General features: G+C 42.0%; 1 protein-coding gene across 1 annotated transcript in view; it reads right to left on the reverse strand.

Moving 5' to 3' along the window:
• The window catches only part of ptprc (protein tyrosine phosphatase receptor type C), a 226,768-nt gene extending 204,525 nt beyond the window's left edge, over positions 1 to 22,243 (reverse strand). The window contains exons 1-3 of the mRNA XM_073063453.1: positions 21,852 to 22,243; positions 14,046 to 14,180; positions 5,382 to 5,438 (exon numbers count right to left, since the gene is read on the reverse strand). The gene's annotated coding sequence lies outside the window, so the exon portion shown is untranslated. The remainder of the gene's footprint in view (positions 1 to 5,381; positions 5,439 to 14,045; positions 14,181 to 21,851) is intronic.
• Between the last annotated feature and the right edge of the window lie 498 nt (positions 22,244 to 22,741).

A 22,741-nucleotide genomic window follows, 5' to 3' on the forward strand; every position in this document is an offset into this window, starting at 1 on the left:
GCAGAAGCATTGTAATTTCTAGTTCCTCTATCCTTGCAGCTTCTGCAACAGGTGGGTTTGCAGATCTTTCTCTTTATCAAGGAGTCAGTAATCATGAGATGAACAATGCCAATTCAAAGCTAAAAGAAAGTCCTGGATTCATATATAAATTTTCCTACTCTTTTCAACACTTTAAAGTCAAAACTGGGAGTGTACTTGATGTAACAATGCAGAAGATGTGAAAAGTCCTTCATGTTAACTCCGGATATCATTACCTTTGTATGCATCTACTGTTACCAAATGTATGTGAATGGAAAGAAGCTTATCCTTAATGGCAAATAAATGCTATTGTTGAAAATCTCAGAAACACCCTTCTCAAATTATGATTACCACACTACAGTAAGGCCACTCATTTGATAGTGAATTAACAAGCACTTGAAGCCTGATCAGATATATCCAATTCATTCGATTAGGACATGCATTGGTTAACTTTTTTGCTGTTTTCATTCTACTCTTATTTCAAAGCATTGAAGTATATTTTTTAACAGTGAAATTCTGATTTCCTGTGTTTTCACATTGAACAGTTGGTGATTCTTGCTGCATTTTAGGTGCAATCGAAAGTGCAACTTAATGTACTTATTTTTGAGTGTGGTTGGTTTTATCTTCACTGCTTGGCGGAAGTGAGGCAGGGGTTAGAGGGAGCAGCTAAAATAGAGCGATGTGGGAGGGAAGGAGGGCAGGGCATTTTTGCCCAGCTTTCCTGCTCCAATGAGGCTAATTGTAATTTTAAGTGGCAGATGTTGACATCATCTATTCCCAAGCCCTTCAAGTTTGTCAGATGGACTTTGATGAGGCATCATGGCATGATCTGTCAATTTAAATTAAAGCCTCATGGGGCAAGGGTGTCATGTGAGCAGATGGGGAGGCTGCACTGTCAGAAAATAATTATCAGGGACTACAAAAGGATCAGCCAGGTGGACTCTTCTACACAGGTTTTATATTAGACCAGTAACAGGAGTGAACCTCCCCTGGAGCCTACAAGAATGGCACCCCCTTGCTCCTGGACCACTGCCTTGGACTGCTGTGATAGCTTCCAGGTGACTACGCCCTCTCACACAACTTACACGGAGGCACCCTACTCACATTCGATCAAGGTCTCACCCCCACTACAGCCAGGCAAGCTTGAGGATGTGGGTTCAGGAGATGCCATCAACATGGCCTGGGCAAGTAATTTCATTGCATGTTGTAGTTGATGCGAAATGCTGCCACTGCACCATGGTGGTTGGTGGCGTGCCAATCATGTGGGCTGCTTTATCCTGGATGATGCGTATCATTTCCCCCATTTCGCACTTCTTTCCCCTCCCGCATATGAGCACATCTGTCTAGCACCCACACACTTTACCCACTCGTTTCCTCATTCCCAACACTCACTGTTCACTCATTCTCACTCACCCTATCACTGAACCATTCCCACAATATACGGACTCACTTTCAAGGACTCTTCATCTCATGTTCTTGATATTTATTACTTATTTATTATTATTATTATTGTTTGTATTTGCTCAGTTTGTTGTCTTTTGGACATCGATTGTTTGTCCATCCAGTTGGGTGCAGTCTTTCATTGTTTCCAGTATTTACTGTGAATGCCCACAAAAAAATGAATCTCAGAGTTGTATATGGTGACATACATATACTTTGAAAATGAATTTACTTTGTTCCTTTTTACCCGGCATTCCTGCTTTACCTGGTTCCACTCAAAACTTTCCTTTCTTCTCAGATTCCATAATCTGCCACCCTTTGTGACTGATTATGGAATCTGCACAAAGATTTCACCAATCACCTCCCAGCTTCTGTCACTATCTCCACCACTCCATCCCCACTTACTCCTTCTGTCCATCAACCTCTCTCATCCTGGATCCACCTATTACTTGTTAACTCCTGCCTCACCCCTCCCCTTCACTCCCTTATACTTGCTGTCATTCCTTTATACAGAGTCTGACCCAAGACATCAACTGTCCCTTTCTCTCCACAGATACTGCCCAAGTCACTGTCATTTGTTGTTTAGCTTGTCTTATTATGCTCCAGATGCCAGCATCTGCAGTGTCCTGTAAAAAATGAGCTCCATTCATACAGATATTCATTGTTCTGCCACACTCCTGATGTGCAACTTCGAGACACCAGGAAAGTCGACGGATGTTAGGAGATGAATCTCTTGCCGCTGCTACAGGAAAACCATCTCCTGATTCCAAAATATCTCTTCCTTATCATGTTCCAAAATGGCTGAAATTTCATTTCACCTTCAAACTAGCATCCACACAATCTTAGTAGAACAGTACATCACAGTACAGGCCCTTCATCCTACAATGTTGTGCTGACCCTTTAACCTACTCCTAGGTCAATCTAAGCTTTCTCTCCCACATCACCCTCAATTTTTCTTTCATCCATGTGCCTATCAGAGTCTCTTAAATATCCCTAATGTATCTGTCTCTACCACCACACCTGGCAGAAATTCTCCACGCGCCTACTGCTCTCTGACATCCGCGCCCTCTATTCTTTCTTCCCAATACTTTAAATTGTGTTGTCTTGTTTTACCCATTTCTGCCCTGGGAGAAAGTTTCTGGCTGTCCACTTGATCTATGCCTCTTACCATTTTGTACACCTTAAGAAGTCACGTCGCATCCTCTTCCAAAGAGTAAAGCCTTGGCTCACTCAACCTTTCTTCACAAGGCATGCCCTCTAATCCAGGCAGCATCCTGGTAAATCTTGGAACCTCATTCCCACCCCATCCTCCCCAAACATTTACTCTTTTACTTCCCTTTTCTTTCCCCAAAGATTTGTATTCTACTGAATTTAACTTCACAAAAATAATCACGATCACGATTGAAAATAAGGTGGAAGTAATAAAGCGATTGGAAAGAGGTGAAATGCCATCGGTCACTGTAAAAGTGTTAGGCTACAGTCGGTCAACGATCAGAACAATTTTAATGGAGAATGTGAAAGGCCCTGCCCCGATGAAAGCTACAATTACTACTAAGCAACGCAGTGGTTAAATTATTGAAATACGTATGTTTATTAAGTGTTTTATATATATAGGAAGGTAAAATATGTACTATATACTAAGAAAAAGGTTTGACTAACTGACGCTAAATAATACCGGATGTACCTGTTCCGACTTCAAATCCAACTTAAAGACGGACTCAGGAACGGAACTTATTCATAACCCGGGGTCTGCCTGAACTTTTAAGTCATTTCTAGATTATTTATAATACCTAATACAATGTAAATGCTATGTAAATAGTTGTTATACTGTATTGTTTAGGGAATAATGACAAGAAAAAATAGTCTGTACACGCTCAAGCAACGAGCGCTGGAGAGAGAACTTCCGGGTTTTCCCGATCTGCTGTTGGTTGAATCCGTGCATGTGGAATCCGCAGATAAGGAGGGCCGACTGTACTGGTTAAAGTGCATCTACCAATGGAATAACTAAGCTGCAACGTCAATCAAAGGCACTATCAATTACTTTAAGATTAATTACTGACTGATCTCTATTGGTTGCTGTTACAATTCTACAAGAGTTTGTTAATCTCTTGAGATCTTGCTTTAGGTTGATTAAGTCCTGTGATTATGGTATACCAACTGCTGGAAGACTTCAAACCTCTCCACTATCTAACTGTTCTGGTATATGGATGCATTAACAGGCATTATCTTTGGAATAATGAATAATGTGAACACAGGGAACAACAATGTGATAGAAGAGGGGGGAGTAGAGAAGAAGGCCATAATGCTTCACCCAAAATGCTCTTGCCCAAGACTCTGCAAGGATCAATCAATGACATTTTACTATTTCAGTAAGAATATCCTCAATGAAATTTGCCACCCACTCCAGCCACAAAGCAACTCAGGCTAGGACATGAACTCTGGGGTAGGACAGTCCAGTTGCTCCCAAGATGACCTTGACAACGAACTTCATGTGCAAGTTTCGTTGTAGTTGCATTTTACAGGGAACTGCCCACTTTTGCATGTGAATAACCATGGAGACTTGCTTTAAAAGGGAGATTACTACACTTCATCCTCTTTTGTCAGAGAGTTGGAGCCAGTAATCTGAGAGGATTACAAGCATCTCTGTGAAGCAGCGTGTCACTGACTGCAGGTTTCACAGGTTACCTCAGAGATGCCAGACAACCAGAAGGCTCTTCCTTCCCTCGATATACTCATGAATATTTTAATTATTTATTTAGAGATACAGCACAGAATAGGCCCTTCTGGCCCTTTGTGCCATGCCACCCAGCAACTCCTGATAACCCCGTTTAAACCTATCCCAATCATAGGACAATTTACAATGAACAATTAACCTACCCTGTACATTTAGTACTGTGGAAGGAAACCAGAACACCTGAGGAAAATTCACGGGGAGGATGAACAGAGGCTCCTTACAGAGGGCAGCAGGATTGAACTCAGAACTCTGATGTCCCGTGTTGTAATAGCTGTGATGTGTGATTGTCCATTGTATATCATGTAAATCAAATGTTCAGTCTCATGGCAGGAGTCAAGTACTTCCATTCTGCGTTAGTCGCCAGGTTAACAGGCTCTTGTGTCAATATGACAATCCAAAGGATATTCACAGAGAGACCTGGGCTTTCTTACTAGAGTCCTGGCATACAGATACACAACAAAAGCCATGCTGCTACACCAAATGTGACAGCAAGGACCAGGGATGTGATAATGCCACGTGCTTGAGGGCCAAAATAGCATTCCACAGACCACCCCTCAAGATCCATGGCGATCAATTGCCAAGTGCACAACATTGACTTTGATTTTGATTTTGACTTGGAAGTATACAACTGCTCCATAATGGAAGCAAAGGACTGGTGACCAGTTGTGCAGTGAGAATCTCCAGAAGGTGAGGGGAAAGGGTGGAAAAGGAGGACGATGAGGAAGAACAAAAGCAATTTGTACAGCTCCCTTCCTTGCCAAATTACTTGGTTTACCTGACCTACCAATTCCCCATTCACAACCTAACCTGTGGTGTACTTCTCTTTGTAGTGAGGGTTACACCTCTGGGATATGATGTTGCAGTAAAATTCATTAGGGCTGGTGAAAGACTGCTAAGCCTTCACATTGGAGACTGCATTCAAAGAAGGCAGCCACATGCAGTTGTACGGTGAGTCCAGATTAAAATGGCAGCACCTTGGGATGGGTGGCTCCGAGCTGGTTGACTTACAGGTAACAACAATGGCACCTGTGGAATGGGATCATGAATACTGTTATGCCAAGAGTGGGGTTTGTATTCTATGGAAATTGTGGGTTAAGGAGAAAATGAGCTTGATATCTGGCCAATCAGATATTAATGAGCCACCCTTTTTAATCATGTCTGGTTCATTGATGTAAAATGGCATCATTACCTGGGGTGATGTTGTCTGGCTGCACTCATCCCTGGCCAACTGACGTGTACCCTTGTCCTATTAGAGAGAGAGAACCATGTCAGCAAGTGTTTGGGAGTGACGTATCTGTTGTGGTTGGAAAGCTGATGTTTGGATCTGGGCATAAGACTTCCCACTGTGCTGAGAGCAAACCATGGATATTAGTTGTGAGTTCTGAATGATGGAGATTTCTGGGAGGTGTGTGACTGGGGATGCTTCATTAGTGCCTGAGGCTAGTTGCCTTCTGAGGTCAGTAGACCATTTGTGGAATGTATTCAGGTACTGCAACTTAACTTCAAATGGATAATGCTGTAAACTCCAATTGCTTTTATCTGGAGAGCTTCTTAATGACCTATGAATCACATTCTTTCTCTTTCTCATCTTTCCACCTGAGGAAGATTATCATCCTGGTTGTTCAAATCTGGATGACACTTACAGAGAAACTAGTAGAACTAAGTACTCTCAACACTTAAATAGCATCTGGATGAGGATTTGAATCGCTTTGGCGTAGTAACATTATGGAACGAGTGTTGATAAATAGGATTAGTATACATAGGTACTTGATGGCTGGCATAGATGTGATGGGCCAGAGGATATGCGTCTGTACTCAATGACTGTATCTGCTGCACCAAGGCATTCAGTTTAACGTCCCAAAGACATGAAGTTCAGTCTTCTTAGAACAGTGTCATACTTCATAGTCAATCAGGAGACTTTTGATCACACTTGCTATAGTCCATCATTAAAGCAGTGGGAAATCATCAAAAAGGTGGAATTTGGTTTGTTATTTGACACAGCTACAATTCTGTAACATTGCAAACATCCCGGCGGTAAACAGACCTTATCCTGGCTGGAATATGGCTCGCTGATAATGTGGCATGAGGGGCAACAGCTGGTCCTGTGACTGACCTTGTTTGTTGGTGATGATCCCTGTTCTTCATATTTCTGCCACTCAGACCTGGTGCAATAGCTTGGATGGTGAATGCGCAGCCGGTGGATTCAAAGTTCAAAGTAAAATTAGTATTAAAGTGCATATACGTCACTATATACAACCCTTAGGTTCATCTTCCTGTGGGCATATTCAATAAATCCATAGAATAATAGCTATAACAGAATCAATGAAAGACCACCCAACTTGGGTGTTCAACCAGTGTGCAGAATACAACAAACTGTGCAAATACATACATACATACATACATACATACATTCATACATACATACATAAATTAATACCAATAAATATTGAGAACGTGAGATGAAGAGTCCTTAAAAGTGAGCCATTGTTGTGGGAACATTTCAATGATGGAGCAAGTGAAGTTATCCCCTTTGGGATAAGAGGTGTAGTAACTGCTCCTGAAACTGGTGGTGTGTGTCCTGAGACTCCTGTACCTTCTTCCTAATGGCAGCAATGAGAAGAGAGTATGGCCTGGGTGGTGAGGGTCCCTGATGATGAATGCCACTTTCCTGTGACAGTTTCATGTAGACGTGCTGATTGGGGGAGAGGGCTTTACCTGTAATGGACTGGGTCATATCCACTACTTTTTGTAGGATTTTTCTTTCAAGTGAATTGGTGATTCCATACCAGGCTGTGATGCAGCCAGTCAATATAATCTCTACTACACATCTGTAGAAGCTTGTCAAAGTTTTAGATGTCAAAAGATTGTTGCAAAAAAAAGAACAAATAACTGGAGGAACTCAGCAGGTCAAGGAGCATCTGTGGAGACAAAGAGGTTGTCAACTTTCTTGGCTGTGACCCTGCGTCTGGACTAGGAAACAGTGAGTCTCTCAGACCCTTCGACCCAAGTCTTGACCCAAAATATCTATTGTCCCTTTTCCGCCACAAATGCTATTTGTTCCATATGCAGTCTCTCATGTCGTTTAAAGATTGACATATGACAGCATGCTAAGACTGGCCTGTACATATCTTCATAGAACATAGAACAAAAACAGACCTTTTGGCCAAAGATTTTTCTGCTGACCACATTGTTAAATGAAACCAATCCCATCTGCCTACACATAATCCATGTCATTCTATTCCTTCCATGTTCATGTGTCTACCTAAATGCCTCTTAAATGCAACTATCATATCTGTTTCCACTACCACCCCTGGTAGCATGTTCCATGCAGCTAGCACCTTGTACAAAAAAAACTTGCCCGACCTATCTGCTTTAAATTCCCCCACCCCTCACCTTAATGCCATGTTCTCTAATATTTCATGTATCTGCCCTGGGACAGAGACTCAGCCTATTGCCCCTATCTATGCCACTCATGATTTTATAATCTTCTTTTGGATCTCCCCTTATTCTCTGGCACTCCAGAGAAAACGATTGAAGTCTGGCCAACCTATCCTTATACTATAGCACATACACTCTAATCCAGGCAGCATCCTGGTGAACCTTCTCTGCCCTTTTCCAAAGCCTTCACGTCCTTCCTGTAATGGGGTGATCAGTACTGAACACCATGCTCTAAATGCAGACTAATATAGTTTGACATGGCTTCCTGATTCTTACACCCAATGCAATGACCAAAGTAGAGTAGAGCTACTAGGGCTTGATGTTTCAATCCCAATGATAAAGTCGGCACTCTCGATGTTGGCAGTGGCTTGGAGTGGAGACAAGGAGGGTTGCTACATCATCGGGATCATCAGGTGGGCACCCTCCTTCTTTGACATTTCGTTGATAAGCCCACGACGTCTCCAGAGGGCTCAACGGTGCTATCTGGCGTCCCAGATACACCCCCGCCCCCCAGTTCCGTACCCTCCTGCCTTCATCTTGCAGCCCAGTTGTTGTCTTTCCTTTTAATCCAAATCCATTTGTTGCTTTCCTCTGCTGCATTTGACAAGGACTTGATTGCTTGTTGGAGGGAGACACCCCTCACCTCCACCTTCTTCAATAGACTGGTCGTAGATGTAGCAACGAATCCCCTACATCCCACTTCTACAGGGAAAATTTTGGTCTTCCAGCCGTTCTGAGCAGCTTCAGTTGCCAGTTCAGAGTACTTGGTCTTTTTCCTCTCATAAGCTTCTTCAACGCCATCTTCCCATGGTACTGTCAATTCCACAACATATGCCAGCTTGGCTGTTGTGGACCACAGGACTATGACTGGCCAGAGTGTTGTAGCCGCAATGTCTGGGCTTTTTCTCCAAGTCCACGTCCATTTTCCAATCCTGAGCAACATGCAGAATGCTTATATCCATTCATGTTACTTGGTGCTCTGGAGGTTGGCCTGCTGGTACAAATCGTGTAACATGGATATTTTCTGCCGATGTTTGTGGGAGAGCATTTACAGTGGTTTGCCTCTGTTCCAAGATTGATGCCAGCTGTCTGAGAACTTGGTTATGCTGCCAAGTATACCACCCCTGGCTGAGGCTCATGGTGCATCCTGTTAAAATGTGCCTTAGTGATCCAGGTGCTTGACAAAGAGATCAAGTGGGGTCTTCTCCCCACTACTGGTTCAGGTTTTGAGGTGTGGTAGGAGGTCATAAGTGGCTCTGATGACAAAACTTAGCTGAGATCCCTCCATCTCCCAGATGTCACACCAACTGAGTTTCCTCTTTTCCCGGCTCCCAATTAGTCCATTGGCCCTGCTTGGCCATTGAAACAGCTCTGGCATGTCGCTTTGCCACCTCCTGTCTCATCACCTCCTCCACCACGAGCTGTCTCTTCTGCACTGCTGTTGCCTTGTGCCATTGAGGAGCCTTTGGGACGAGCCCGAGACCGGCTCTCCCATGTTGGACTTGGCCAACCACATCCCTGAAGTGAAGAGCAGACCTAGCACTCTGAATGGCTTCAGATGGGGTCCACTTCCTCCCTGTTGCCACACGGGGGGGGGGGGGGGGGGGGGCGCTGTTCGAATAACAGCATCTTCAGATTCAGTGAGGGTAATGACCAACCTTGCTTTGGTGCATTTGAATTCTTCCACAAGACTTGTAATTGGTAATTCCAATTTGCCGTTCCATACAGTCCAACATGACTTAAGCATTGTGGAAGTCCAAGCCACTGTTTCACATGTGTGCTGATCACTCTTTCGAGCTTTTCCACCTTGTTGATGGGTATTTCATACACTGTTAATGGCGACATGAGTCTTGGGAGTATGCCGAACTGGAAGCACCACAGCTTGAGTTTTCTTGGCAGCAAGGTCTTGTTGACGTGAGCTATGTACCTGATGGTATCCTTTTTGAGTTGGTTAAACTGCTCGGTGTCCTTGAGCTTAGCATCATACCATCGGCCCAAGCTCCTCACTGGCATTTCTGAAACAGTTGGGACAAGTGTTCCATCAATATGAAATCTTTGATCCGTGAGTTGACCTTTGACAGGGGAGATGCTTCTGCACTTGCTGGGCTTGATCTTCATCCTCGCCCATGTGATGTTTTGATGAAGCTTTTGCAGAAGTCTCTTGGTGCAGGGGACAGTTGTCGTCAGTATTGTTATATTGTCCTTATAGGCTCGTATCGGTGGTAACCTTTGACCAATGGAAGATAAGCATAATACATACTTGTTTTACTGTCCTATTTACCAGTGTTGTCCACTTTCATGGATCCCAAGATTCCTCTGTACATCAATGCTTTTAAGATTCTTGCTGTTTACTGTGTACATTTTCCTTATCTCTCAAAATGCAACATGGCAAACTACATTTGCCATTTCTCTGCCCATATCTGCAATTCATCTCTGAGTCCTTTACAGCCTTCTTCACTAACCAGAACTCACCAACTTTTGTGTCATCTGCAAATAATAGAAGTCCCCACACTGATCCTCATTAACACACGTGATCTTCCTACACAACTTTTCTTTAAGTGAACACTTACTAAGTGAGGTATGCAGCCAATGAACAGAACAACCAACATGAAGAGTCATGCTAACGAGTACCAGCAGGGTGTTGCTAGGATGAATTGTAATGGATTAATTATGGGTTGCAGTCCTCATACCTAAGTTATTTCTAGAACAGCAGATAGTTACTCCATAACTTTTCAGGTCCAATAGGATCTTGTATATTCTGGAAAATTTGTAAACTATCCTGTAATTTTGAGTGCAACTCGTCTACAATTTACATTCACTGTTTTGTTGGTCAAGCATATTCCAACATCATGGTAATTTCCTCCTAAAATATTCTACTTGTACATGACTATTTTCCAATTATAACATAATCATAAACCTTTACTTACATTGTTTTAGCTTTCTGGCTTGAAGTACAGTAAAAAGTCAGTACTGCATATTTAATGGTTGCAAAATTATTTCTGGATAGGATTTTTTATGAGGTGTCTGAGCTCCCAATGTCATGGGGTCAACAATCCAGTTGACTGAACTCGGCAACTTCATAGGCATCAGAAATAGCTGATAGCTAGTCATTGGCAGTAAAATGACTGCCAAAACCACAGACATTTAAAATTAGCTAATTTGAGGCTTCTTTTCCAAAGTTGCCTTTATAAATTTTGATCTGAAATAAAGAATCCTCTAAATACTGCTTGACACAATGAATGATGTAGCAAGAAATGGAATGTACCAATCAACCAGGGCAGAGATTAGAAAGATGCTTTTTCAAGTGGAATGATTCCTCCCTGCTAATGCTCTCTATTCCTTTTGAAGTAAACATGCTGAGGTATATTTAGAGTCATATGGCTTGGAAACAAATCCCTCATACTAACAATGCAACACTGGTCAATAAACACACATTTAAACCAATCCTATTTTATTTTCCACACATTTTTAAGAAATCCTGTGGATTCTACCACTCACCTGCAATATACACTCAGGGCGTCTTATTGTAAGGCAATTAACCTGCTAACCTGCATGTCTTTGGACCACATAAAGAAACGAGAGCATCCAGAAAAAATTTCCCAAGTGGGTAGAGAGAGAATACGCAGTCACTACAGAGACAGCACCCGAGGTCCGGATTGAGCCCGGGTTGTTGGAGTTATGAGGCAGCAGCTCTATCATCTGTACCATTGTGCCACTGTAAACACAAATCTCTGTTGTCTCTGTACACTCTGTTTAGATTATGGATCTAGAACAGCAGCAAGAGGTCCATTTGTAGCTAGACTGCAGAGGAACAATATTGGTTTGCAGACCTTCAGAACATAAACACAACATTTGATGTTTTTCCTGTCCATAGCCCAGGAGACAGCTCATCTCCCATTGAACAGAACTGAACAGATACTGCTGCAAGTAAGCTTTTCATTGCACTTGTGCCTACAAATGCTTGTACATATGACAACAAACTCAACTTTGACTTTGAACCAGTGATGTCTCATTTCCTGCTACTACTGAGCTGAACTAAATGCCACTAAAACCAAATCCCTCCCTGATTTACAGCTCATCTATTTACAGAGTAACTTTATTGAGGTGATGGGGCTGCTTAATTTGTGCAGATTAGCAAGACATATCAAACTGGATCAGGCCCACCATACCACAAAGACTGAACACACACAATGCCCATTCACCTGCACTGACAGGAGTCAGGTGCAGAGGGTAGATTGAGCTGATACCTTCACCACATGGAGGGCTCCAGTGAGGCAAAGTAGAGCCTCAGTTGGCATATTACCGGGACTCCACCCCAGATCACCATGACAACTCTGGCACCATGCAGGACTGGGGTTAGTGCTTCATTGCCTGTCAAAGCTGGGAGACATTTTTGTTTGCAATTTTTTTAATATATCTGATATTCAGAGATATTTTTAAAATACTTTTCATTAAATAATAAAAAAAAGTAATTACTAAACATTTAAAATTTAGAAGAAAATTAACTAATACTGATTAAACACTAAGAAATAATTAAAATAATATAATCAGTGCTAATAATGCCCAGACCTTTTGGGTGAGAGAGACGGACTCCTATCCGTCATGGAGCATGGCTTTAATAGGTCTGTGTATCTTGGGGTGACTGAAACTAGCTTGGATCAACTTATTGCATGCATTTCCGAGCATTAACACTTAAAGTAAAATGTCAAGTTTAGAGGGCATACAAAGGACTAACCAGAATTATTCCAAAGGATAAAGTATTTGTCAACTTGAAGGGACTAGGGAATTTTGAATCGTAAAGGTTGAAGGAAATTTTATCGAGATCATAAAGCATTGAAAATGATGAATTCATGAAAACAAGTTGCTATATCTCTTGGATATATCTTTGTGTAATCCATTGCATACTGATAACATTACAGAGTCATTCAAAATCAGGTAAGGTGGAGTAATTATGAGTCTGATGAGATGGTAAACAAAAGACATATATTTAGGTGATATGGGGAGAAAATCATTTTCAATCTTTATGTTCCTTTCTTGATTTCCTATTTAAAAGGATACAGAACAAAAATTCAATAATAAAGCAAAAGAATACTTGTGAGGGTAAAATTTGCAGAGCTGGGGGAAAGGAATAGGAGATTATGATCACAATTACCCTTCTTCCAAAAACTGTCATGATAGAACCACAAAATGTTTAAAGAACTTTAAGAGGCTATCAGCTCCTCATGTCCAACCAGAACAACTCACTACTCTCACTATTTGTCCTTTTCTCTGTGGTATTTTTTTTTAATTTATCTGAATTTTTCCAATTATTTTCAAGATTGTGCAAACTGCAAATTCTATTGAGGTTGTGGCTCAGTTTTAGTTGTTTTTTTTTAAGTTTGTTTTTGGGTTTGTAGGGATGTTTTTGGGGACAGGGATGGGAGGAGGTAGGGGTCAGGTTAGGGTTTAGGGACAGGTATGTGGGGGACAGTCTCTACTCTGCTTTTGAAGACCAGTAATGCAGATATGAGACAACCACAGGCCAAGCTGGGATGCCCAGCCGGATGCCAAACCAGCTGACCAGCTGGTTACCAACCCCAGGACCAGCAGGTTCCAGAGTCAAGAGTTTCGTGTGGGTAGGAGAAATCAGTTGCAATGACAACCTGGTTTCACAAATCATTTAGACTGGAGTTGGACTATTTGGGGTCCCGCCATCAGGAAGTTTGGATTTTGAGGTCTAGTGTCCAGGATTAGCCAGTCCTGGGGCCAATGTCAAGGATTGAGGCCCAAGGTCAAATCAGAAGTCTGGAAACTGAGCTGAGCCCCAGGTCTGTGAGTACACCGGGGTCATTGAAGGCCCAATTTCTGTGTGTTCAAGTCCAAATCCAAGTCTGCTTGAGGCTTGAAGGTGAAGTTTTAGGGTTGGAGGACTGTGTATGTGTACGGTAAGGAGGGAGGAACACGGCTTGTTTTACTGTTGTTGCTTGGTTGCTTGCTGTGTTCTGTGTTGCTCTGCATGCTATCCTGGCGCTGGAAGGTGTGGCGACACTCATGGGCAGACCCCAGCATACCCTGGGGTGTGTTGGTTGCTAAGATAAACCATGCATTTCACTGTAAGTTTTGATCTACATGTGATATACAAAGTTTGAATCTTGAATCAATTCCTGCTTGAAAGCCACTGTGGAACCTGCATTCCCGATTTCAACCACATTCTGCATAACAATTTTTTTCTTTGTGTGACTGTTAATCCTTTTTCTTTTTATACTTGCAAGCTTTACATCTCTATCACTTTAGCAATAGGAACAGCTTCTAATAATCCAAACCCCCGTCCACAATTCATATACTACCAAACCTCCCCTCAGCAGTCTCTTTGGTCTTTCTAGGATTTTATATGTGTGGAATCCACTCAATCAGCATGAAAGACAATAATTTCTACCTTCTCGTGGTTTCCAGATCTGTCATAGAAGATCATTCAGGATGCCTTGTGCTTTCTTTTGAATTTGCATCACAACTGCTTCATTTGATTCCATAAACCTTGAGGTGGTGATTAAAATGTTCCTCAGTAATAATCCTGAAAGGTATAAATAGAGAAACAAGTTTAATATACAAAGTTTTCATCAAGTTTACTTCATGGTCATGAGCTAAATAAAGGAAGATTCACCTTGGACCTTTCATCTGATATTATTGGCTCCCATAGGTTCTCAAGCAGGCTGTCCAGACTAAGCTGATTATATGGCCATTTACAAACTACTTTCTGTGGGACCTTGCTGTGCATTAAATCACTTTTATATCTGCTGTGATATTGTGATAAAGCTTTAAAAGTAATTTACTGACTAGTTTCCTTAAGCACTGCAGACATCATTAAATGTTAAATTTAAATGAATTTGTTCATAAGAATTGCTATTGGATATGTCACAACTCAAATTTTATAAAGCATAGTTGAAGGAATGGTTTGCTGTTTTGATGAGCCATAATAACACAAAATTAAAAGCACGGAGTCAGGGCAGTAAGATCTTGATTCTATGCATGCTCTTCTGTTTATCAGAAGTATCCGCTGGCTGGGTGTCAAAATGGTTGTTGTGGTGCATCCAGTGTGGTAGTATTTGTCGCTCTCACTTTCTGCTTCAACTGCTGGTTAGCAGTTGTGCAAAGAGGAGACCTGAATATGTAAGTCTCTCCCTGGTAGTACATAGCCTCTCCAACAGCAAGCCTCATGTAAAGCCTCCTCGCTGGTGACACACAGAAACTAAACTCCTTTCGGACTCAGGCTGAACTACAGTGGTTGGAGAGGAGGTCCGGCCCCTGCACACGTAGCATGCAGGCCCACCAGTGTGTGGATACACCCTTGTACTCATGAACCACGTCCTCAAATATGGATGAATAACCCTGTTGCCTTGTGGGCAGCCCCGGGAGAGACGAAGCGCATGGGAGTAAACCCAGAAAGCAAATCCGGAGTGAAGCTCCTAAGGCGGCTGGATGTCAATGAATATCCTTCCGGCAGTTCCTGCAGCCAAGCTGGTGCCAAATGTATTGCTTCATAAGCTTTCTTTTGGACTGCATGGGTGAGGCCGAGAGGGGGTCTTGATGACTGGGCATCTCAGGAGCTCCATACCTTCTGCCCAGGCTTGTGATGATAATCACCATCGTCCATTGTCCTTTGAGACAGATGGATGCCAACCATCAACCACTCTGTGATGACACATTCAGTCCATTCTCTAAGTAAAGAGTCTACTGCTGACATTTTGGTAGTAGCAATCGTTTATTCCTTGCTTCTAATTTAAAATTCCCCCAAATGAAATATTTTCCATACTTCCACTCTAAGCTGCAAATGAGATCAACTGTTTGATGGCTTAACAGTGGGAGTTTGAAAGAAGGAATAGCTGTGGAAATTTGTAGGATGCTTGATGTTCTCCCCTGAGATCCACCTTAATGGTTCCCATTACCCACTGAACAGATGATGTGATTTACAGCTTATTCCCATGGAAAGCCTAATCTCACTCTATCAGCATTATTCCCCTTCTTATCCATTCTTTTTAACCCTTTCTGCAACTTAAGCTCAACTTGTTTTCTCTCTTTCCCAGTTCTAAAGAAGGGTCTTCAACCAGAAATGTAAACTGAATCTCTTTCTACATGTCTCCCAACTGACTACAGTCTAACATTTTCTGTTTTTATTGCCTCTCATCCTGTTTCTAAAAGTGTATCATAGGCAGTCAAAACTATCGACTATAGACAGAAAGGCCTTAATTCTTTGTTCACTGGAGAAAGGTTGAGTCATTCCAGAATGAAAATAAGAACATTCTAAACCAGCAGGTACTGAAGAATTGTTCAGAAAGACTGCTTTCTTAAGAACAAACGTAGTCAGTAATAAAAGCAGTTAAATGTAACTGATTATTTCATGTTGCAAGGAGAAATAGGATATAGATGCATTTTGTTGTTAAACCTATATCCTGTTCTTAATGAACTATGTGTAAAAAAGAGAAGTTTTTAGGTTCGGAATTGGTCTCTTTACAGTAGAAGTATGTTTCAGTCTATTGTCTGCGATGATAGTGGCACGAATGCATCAGCAACAGAGATCCACTCAATATGGAACACAAAATAGGTAAACTGCTGTGATCATATGGCCTTTAGTAAATCTTAAACAAAGAGTATGCTCTCCAGCTAGAAGAAGGTGCATGGTCCACTTACGTATTAAAGAAATTCTTCGGCTTGTAGCATGTGCAAATAAAAGGCATTATGGGACTTCCTGGGGAACAGAAATAGATTTGGATGTCACAGGCTAGCTGAATGCCGTTCAAGTGAGTTGCTGCACAATACCCAGAGATTAGTCACATGGATACAAGTTGGCCACTGTCCTTCAGGGAAACCTGTTGCAAGTAGACATCACTAGACTGTTGCCAGATAATAGGAAAGGAAATAATCATTCTGTTTTTCCTGAATAAAGCCCCCAATCATCATTTCCACAGTGACGTGCACATTTTACTCTGTACTTGTACAGGGATGAAGCTTATCCAGAACTTCTGTGTTCCACTGCCATTTGCTGCTGACCTATCTCTCTGCATCAGAGACCACAGGTCTGGGTCTCTGCTTAATTCCAATTAAACCTGTTTCTGAGCATCTGCCATGAAGAGCAGCAGTTTCAGGCAGTGCCAGGTTACGTGGTCTCCAGCTGACCATCACCTCTCTTAGTCCATCATTCCTCCAGGCACCTCACCAATTTGCATACTCTGTCAGTACTTCAATCAGTTACACATTTCATTGAGGGTCACATGCTTTATGAGTTACGTAGTTGTGGTCAGTTCTCTAATCAGTAATTAGATAAGCAGCAATTATTTTAACAAGCTTTACATGCATTATATATACCTTCCCTGCCTATACTGTTTGCTAGAGATCAAGCACCATACAGGACTCCTCACACTATAGAAGGTTTATGCCTACACCATCTGCTGGGAGCATCCTGATCCCAGAGTCAAACTGGCAGAGGATTAGGAGCATATTGTAAGCAAAAATCTTTTAAAAGGTGGAGCAGCTCTGACTTAAAAATAAAGTTTAAACTCTGCAGCAAAAGGATAGTTTCCAGATTTTACATTGCCCCCATTTTCATCAGGCAATTACGTAAATCACAGAAGTGCTGCAAATCATTTGTCATTACAGTACTGTCTGTTTCAAAGTCATTTTTCACAGCAAGCTATGCACACTAGCTTTTCAGGGCTATAGCAAGTGCTCCACGGAGCATTAAACACTTCATCCACGTTCAGTTCCTGTGATACATTAACACGTCAGAGTGATGGCAGCAAGTACCCACGGTTTTTCTCTGGAAATAACATGAATGCATTGATTGACCAATATGTGAAAAGGTGCAGTTTTAGTCATTGACTAGCTTTTAAAAAATAATTACTCATTTCTGATATCTTGGGCTGTGATGAGAGTTCAAACACAACATTGACTCTGTATACATCAGAATTTAGATAATTCTACTGAGCCCATTCATATATTGGTGCTAGTTTACAACAATGACCATTCCCTTTTTTACACCCTTGTGGAAAGAAGCATGGAAAATTTTGCGTGCAACGAAGAGCTAACTTAAGTGATTGGTAGGTTTTGTCAGACAGTACGAGGCACAAAGGGCGGAAGTGGGTCTGATTCAGTATTGTCTGGTTGAGCACAACAAACTTTCTTATCCATTTAGCAGTGACATTACATCAGAATCAAAGTGATGGGGGCTGAACCACAAAGCTCCACACTCACTAAGAGCCTTGTTTTGAGGTTCAGTTTGACTTAATGTTAAAAATTACCTCACAAGAAATACCACACGGACCTGTGAAGTAGGATTGCCAATTGGCATGTTAGCTTTGTCGCCTTATTTTCTTAGACTATGGCTGGACTACCACCTCATAGCATGGCAGCAAGTAAACTCTTCTTCCTGGATAAAATGGGCATAAATCTGGCAAGAATCACAGTCAGCAATGAGAATCCTATAAGATGCAAATTAATCAATGCATCAGTACTTCATCCACAGTGTGCTCAATTTACCTAGCAGAACATAATGGGAGAACTTCCACTCACTACTTAAAGAGTTATGAAGAATTTACAGATTAGTTGCAGGTATCTTGTTTCATACTAATTGCTGATTGTTCATTGTCAGTTAACTTTTGGCAACCTTTTGATGTGCTTTAACAGTCAAAGCAATTCATTTTTCTCCACAGAGTAAAGATGTGGATACTATAGACAGAGTGCAGAGGAGATTTATAAGGATGTTGCCTGGATTGGAGAGCGTGCCTTATGAGAATAGGTTGAGTGAATTTGGCCTTTTCTTCTTGGAGCGACGGAGGATGAGAGGTGGACCTGATAGAGGTGTATAAGATGATGAGAGGCACTGATCTTTGTGGATAGCCATAGGCCTGTTCCCAGGGCTGAAATAGCTAACATGAGGGGCTATAGTTTTAAGGTGCTTGGAAGTAGGTACAAGGGGGATGTCAGATCTAAGTTTTTCACACACAGAGAGTGGTGGGTGTGTGGAATGCACTGCCAGCTAAGGTGGTAGAGGCGGATACAATAGGGTCTTTTAAGAGACTTTTAGATAGGTACATGGAGCTTAGAAAAATAGAGGGCTATGTGGTAGGGAAATTCTAGGCATTTTCTAGAGTAGGTTACATGGTCACCACAACATTGTGGGCCGAAGGGCCTGTAATGTGCTCTAGATTTCAACGTTTCTATGTGCTAATCCTGCACAATTCTACATTCAATAATTGTTTGCTTCCAGGTGTAAGTAATCTCCAAGGGCTGCCTTCATTTCACTTTCCCGTGTTCAGTATATGCCTCAGTGAGCAATCCAACATCCAGTTTTCAGTGAATCCTCCTAGTCAACACCTCAAATCCATTCCTCCACTCACATGATCATCATATTCAGATCTATTAATATCAAGATCAAATCTGAATAAAAACCACAGTTATGAAAAATGAGACCCAATCATCACTTCAGCACTGCCAAAGTTGACCCTACACCAACCATGAAAAACTTGTCTGGTTTATTTATCTGTGAAGTATATTGATAGTGAAAATTAGCTTGGAAGGTGAAAAGGTTGTTGCACTTGCAAACAGCACATTTGCAACAACTCTAATGATCACCTCAGGTATCCATGGGCCTGAAGGATATGGCTGCCAGCTTCTTGCGGGAACTGCAGCTGCCCAAGCTGAGCAATTGTGCCCTGCTATTGCAGCCATTAGAGATTTGGCACTGCTGTTACCAGGGCATTTGAAAGGCGCAGCTACGTTCACTGACACCAATGATGAGCTCAGCCTCTGTTTTCTTAACGCCTGCACCATCCCATTATCCCAGCCATAGCCCAACTGTCTGGTGAGTCATTTTGTGCAGCTGTCTCCTCTACTCCAGGATCTAATAATCATATGACATAATTATTTGAGTTGATGCTTGCAAAAATCAAATCAAATAGCATAGTATCTTCTGGAAGCCAGCCTTGTTCGATATTTGCGGCAGCTGAAAGGAATGGAGAAGCATGGACTAAGTTGAGGTTTGTCGAGAGTTTCAACAGTGGGAGAGAAAAATAGAATTAAACTTAAAGGAAACCTTAACCACTTCTTTCGAGTTGTGAGTTACCACACCCTCAAATGTGACCCACTCCACATATCGGAAGCTATTGTTGACTGATCTGAAGGTTTTATAGGCAGAAGCTTCCTACATTTATTGGAGTCTAGTGTTCGGTGTCATTTGTGATCTTCCCCAAGAATGAGTTTGTGGGGTTCTTGAGAAGAGCTTGGAGAATGTAGTCATTGTGTTACTCATTCTGAGTGGAAGGGAGGAAAGTAGCTTGCTTAGCGACAGTTGGTTTTGTTGCTTGTTGCGTTCTGCTTTGCTGCCTCCTGTGTTGTACTGTTGAGCATTGCTGGCATGCCATGTTAGCAAAGGAGTGACCGGTGACACTCGAGGGCTGCCCCCAGCACGTCGTTGGTTGTTAAAGCCAGCAACACACCTCACTGTGTGTTTCAATGTACTTGTGACAAGTGAATCTGAATGCGAACCTGAAGAAGGGTCTCTGACCCGATATGTTGTGTCTACTTGGAATGCTTCCAGCTTATTCCATTTCTGTTATGAGAAAGTGATTGCTAGGTCACATAAGGGTTGTAAGTTTCACAAGAGAAAAGGCAAGTTAAGTGAGTACGAAGAAAAGGAGGTAATTGTTGTTGTGGTAATTGTTGTGCAATTACTAATTCAAAGTTCAAAGTAAATTTACTATCAAAGTGCATATGTGTCATGATATATAACCCTGATTTTTTTTGTGGACAGTTTTAGTAAATAAAGGAAACACAATAATATCAATGAAAGCCTGCCCCAAAAGGACCAACAACAACCAATGTACCAACTGCAAAACCAAAATTTTAAAAAAGAAATAATCATAATAATGAATAAATAAGCAATAAATGTCAAGAACATGAGAGAAAGAGTCCTTGAAAGTGAACATATATGTTGTGTGAACATATATGTTCAGAGAGTGGTGAATCTGTGGAATTCTCTGCCACAGGAAACAGTTGAGGCCGGTTCATTGGCTATATTTAAGAGGAAGTTAGATATGGCCCTTGTGGCTAAAGGGATCGGGGGTATGGAGAGAAAGCAGGTACAGGGTTCTGAGTTGGATGATCAGCCATGATCATACTGAATGGCGGTGCAGGCTTGAAGGGCCAAATGGCCTACTCCTGCACCTATTTTCTATGTTTCTATGTGAACAGTTTAGTGATGGGGTGAGTGAAGTTGAATGAAGTTTATCACCTCTAGTTCCAGAGCCTGATGGTTACCGGGTGACATCTGTTCCTGAACCTATGGTGTGGGTCCTGGGGCTCCTGTACCTCCTTCCTGATGGTTACCGGGTGACATCTGTTCCTGAACCTGTGGTGTGGGTCCTGGGGCTCCTGTACCTCCTTCCTGATGGTTACCGGGTGACATCTGTTCCTGAACCTGTGGTGTGGGTCCTGGGGCTCCTGTACCTCCTTCCTGATGGTTACCGGGTGACATCTGTTCCTGAACCTGTGGTGTGGGTCCTGAGGCTCCTGTACCTCCTTCCTGATGGCAGCAATAAGAAGTGATGGTGGATGGTAGAGGTCCTTGATGATAGATGCTGCTTTCCTGAAATAGCCCTCCATGTAGAGGTGCTCAGTGGTGGGGGGGGGGGGACTTTACCCGTGATGGACTGAGTTGTATCTACTTCTTTTTGTAGGATTTTCTGTTCAATAGGATGGTGTTTCCCTACCAGGCCATGATGCAGCAGTCAATATACTCTCCACTGCACATCTGTGGAAGTTTGTCGAAGTTTTAGATTACAAGCAAAATCTTCACAAATTTTAAGAAAGTAGAGCCTCTGCCATGATTTCTTTCAAATGGCATTTATGTGCTGGACCCAGACCAGATCCTCTGAAATGGAGGAATTTGAAGTTACTGACCCTCTCTACCTCTGATCACCTAATGAGTACTGGCTCATGGACCTTCGGTTTCCTTCTCCTAAAGTCAATAATCAGCTCCTTGGTCTTGCTGACATTAAGTGAGAGGTTGTTGTTGTGGCACCACCCAGCTAGATTTTCAAACTCCCTCCCACCTGCTGATTCATCACCACTTTCGATTCGGTCAACGACAGTGTTGTTGTCAGCAAACTTAAATAGGATTTATTTAAACTTAATTAGGATTTATCTGATGCTGTTCAGATCAGGGAGTTTAAAAAAAAAGCAATTTTCTTACCTTAATAACTCAAGTTGGGTCATTGAATTTCTTGCAGTGTAGAACCCTTGTCTTAGGTTTAATGCTCCTGGAATTGGTAAGTACGGAAATGTCTTCCTACTAGCAAAGGAGCTTCTCATTTCCTGTACCCAAGATGGAAGGAGGATCTCCTTCTTCCTCTCTACCAGGGAGCATCAGAGAATCTTGATGCCCACAGGATGCGTCTCCCTTTTGAGAGGAATCAGCTGCCTTTAAAAATGTGAGAGATTCACAATGCCTGCACTCTTCCTTACTCCTTAACAGTACTGCAGCCAATGCACACTGTGGACATCATTGGCTGCATTCCTGCATCATTTATAGTCACCATGGAATAAGCACATTAAGTCTTGCTCAAGTCAGTGCTAAGATCTTCGTTTACAAGCATAATGGATCTCCTGCACTTCTAGCTTTCGATCAAGAGGAATATCAAAACTATTACTTATATAAATAAAAAACAGCTTCACTCCGTTTCTGAGAATTCGGTTAGAGAGTCGTTTCCATTTGTGGTAGGGCATCAAGATGAAATTTCTATTTATAAAAATAAAAACATACTTTTAAAAGTATCAGACCAGACCAGCAAGTAGCAGCCAGTTATTATTGAAAGGCCATTTTGTTCATTTCAGATGGTGGAATTTATAACATTTCAGAAGACAAATCATTGCTTTTTCCCCTCATCGCACTGCCAGGAAGTACAGTCTGAAAAGGGATATAAAGAATGCTTTCAAAGGGAAATCAAAAAAACGAAAGCAAACTGGACTCAGCACAGAAGCATGTGTCAACAGCTGGAAAGCTTAGTAAATCAGAGATTTCTGCTTGGCTATTTTCATAAAACCTGCTGTTTCAGACAAGAAAAATACTGAATTTATATTCAA

The sequence above is a fragment of the Hemitrygon akajei genome, chromosome 12 (genome assembly GCF_048418815.1).
Source record: "Hemitrygon akajei chromosome 12, sHemAka1.3, whole genome shotgun sequence".
Taxonomy (NCBI): domain Eukaryota; kingdom Metazoa; phylum Chordata; class Chondrichthyes; order Myliobatiformes; family Dasyatidae; genus Hemitrygon; species Hemitrygon akajei.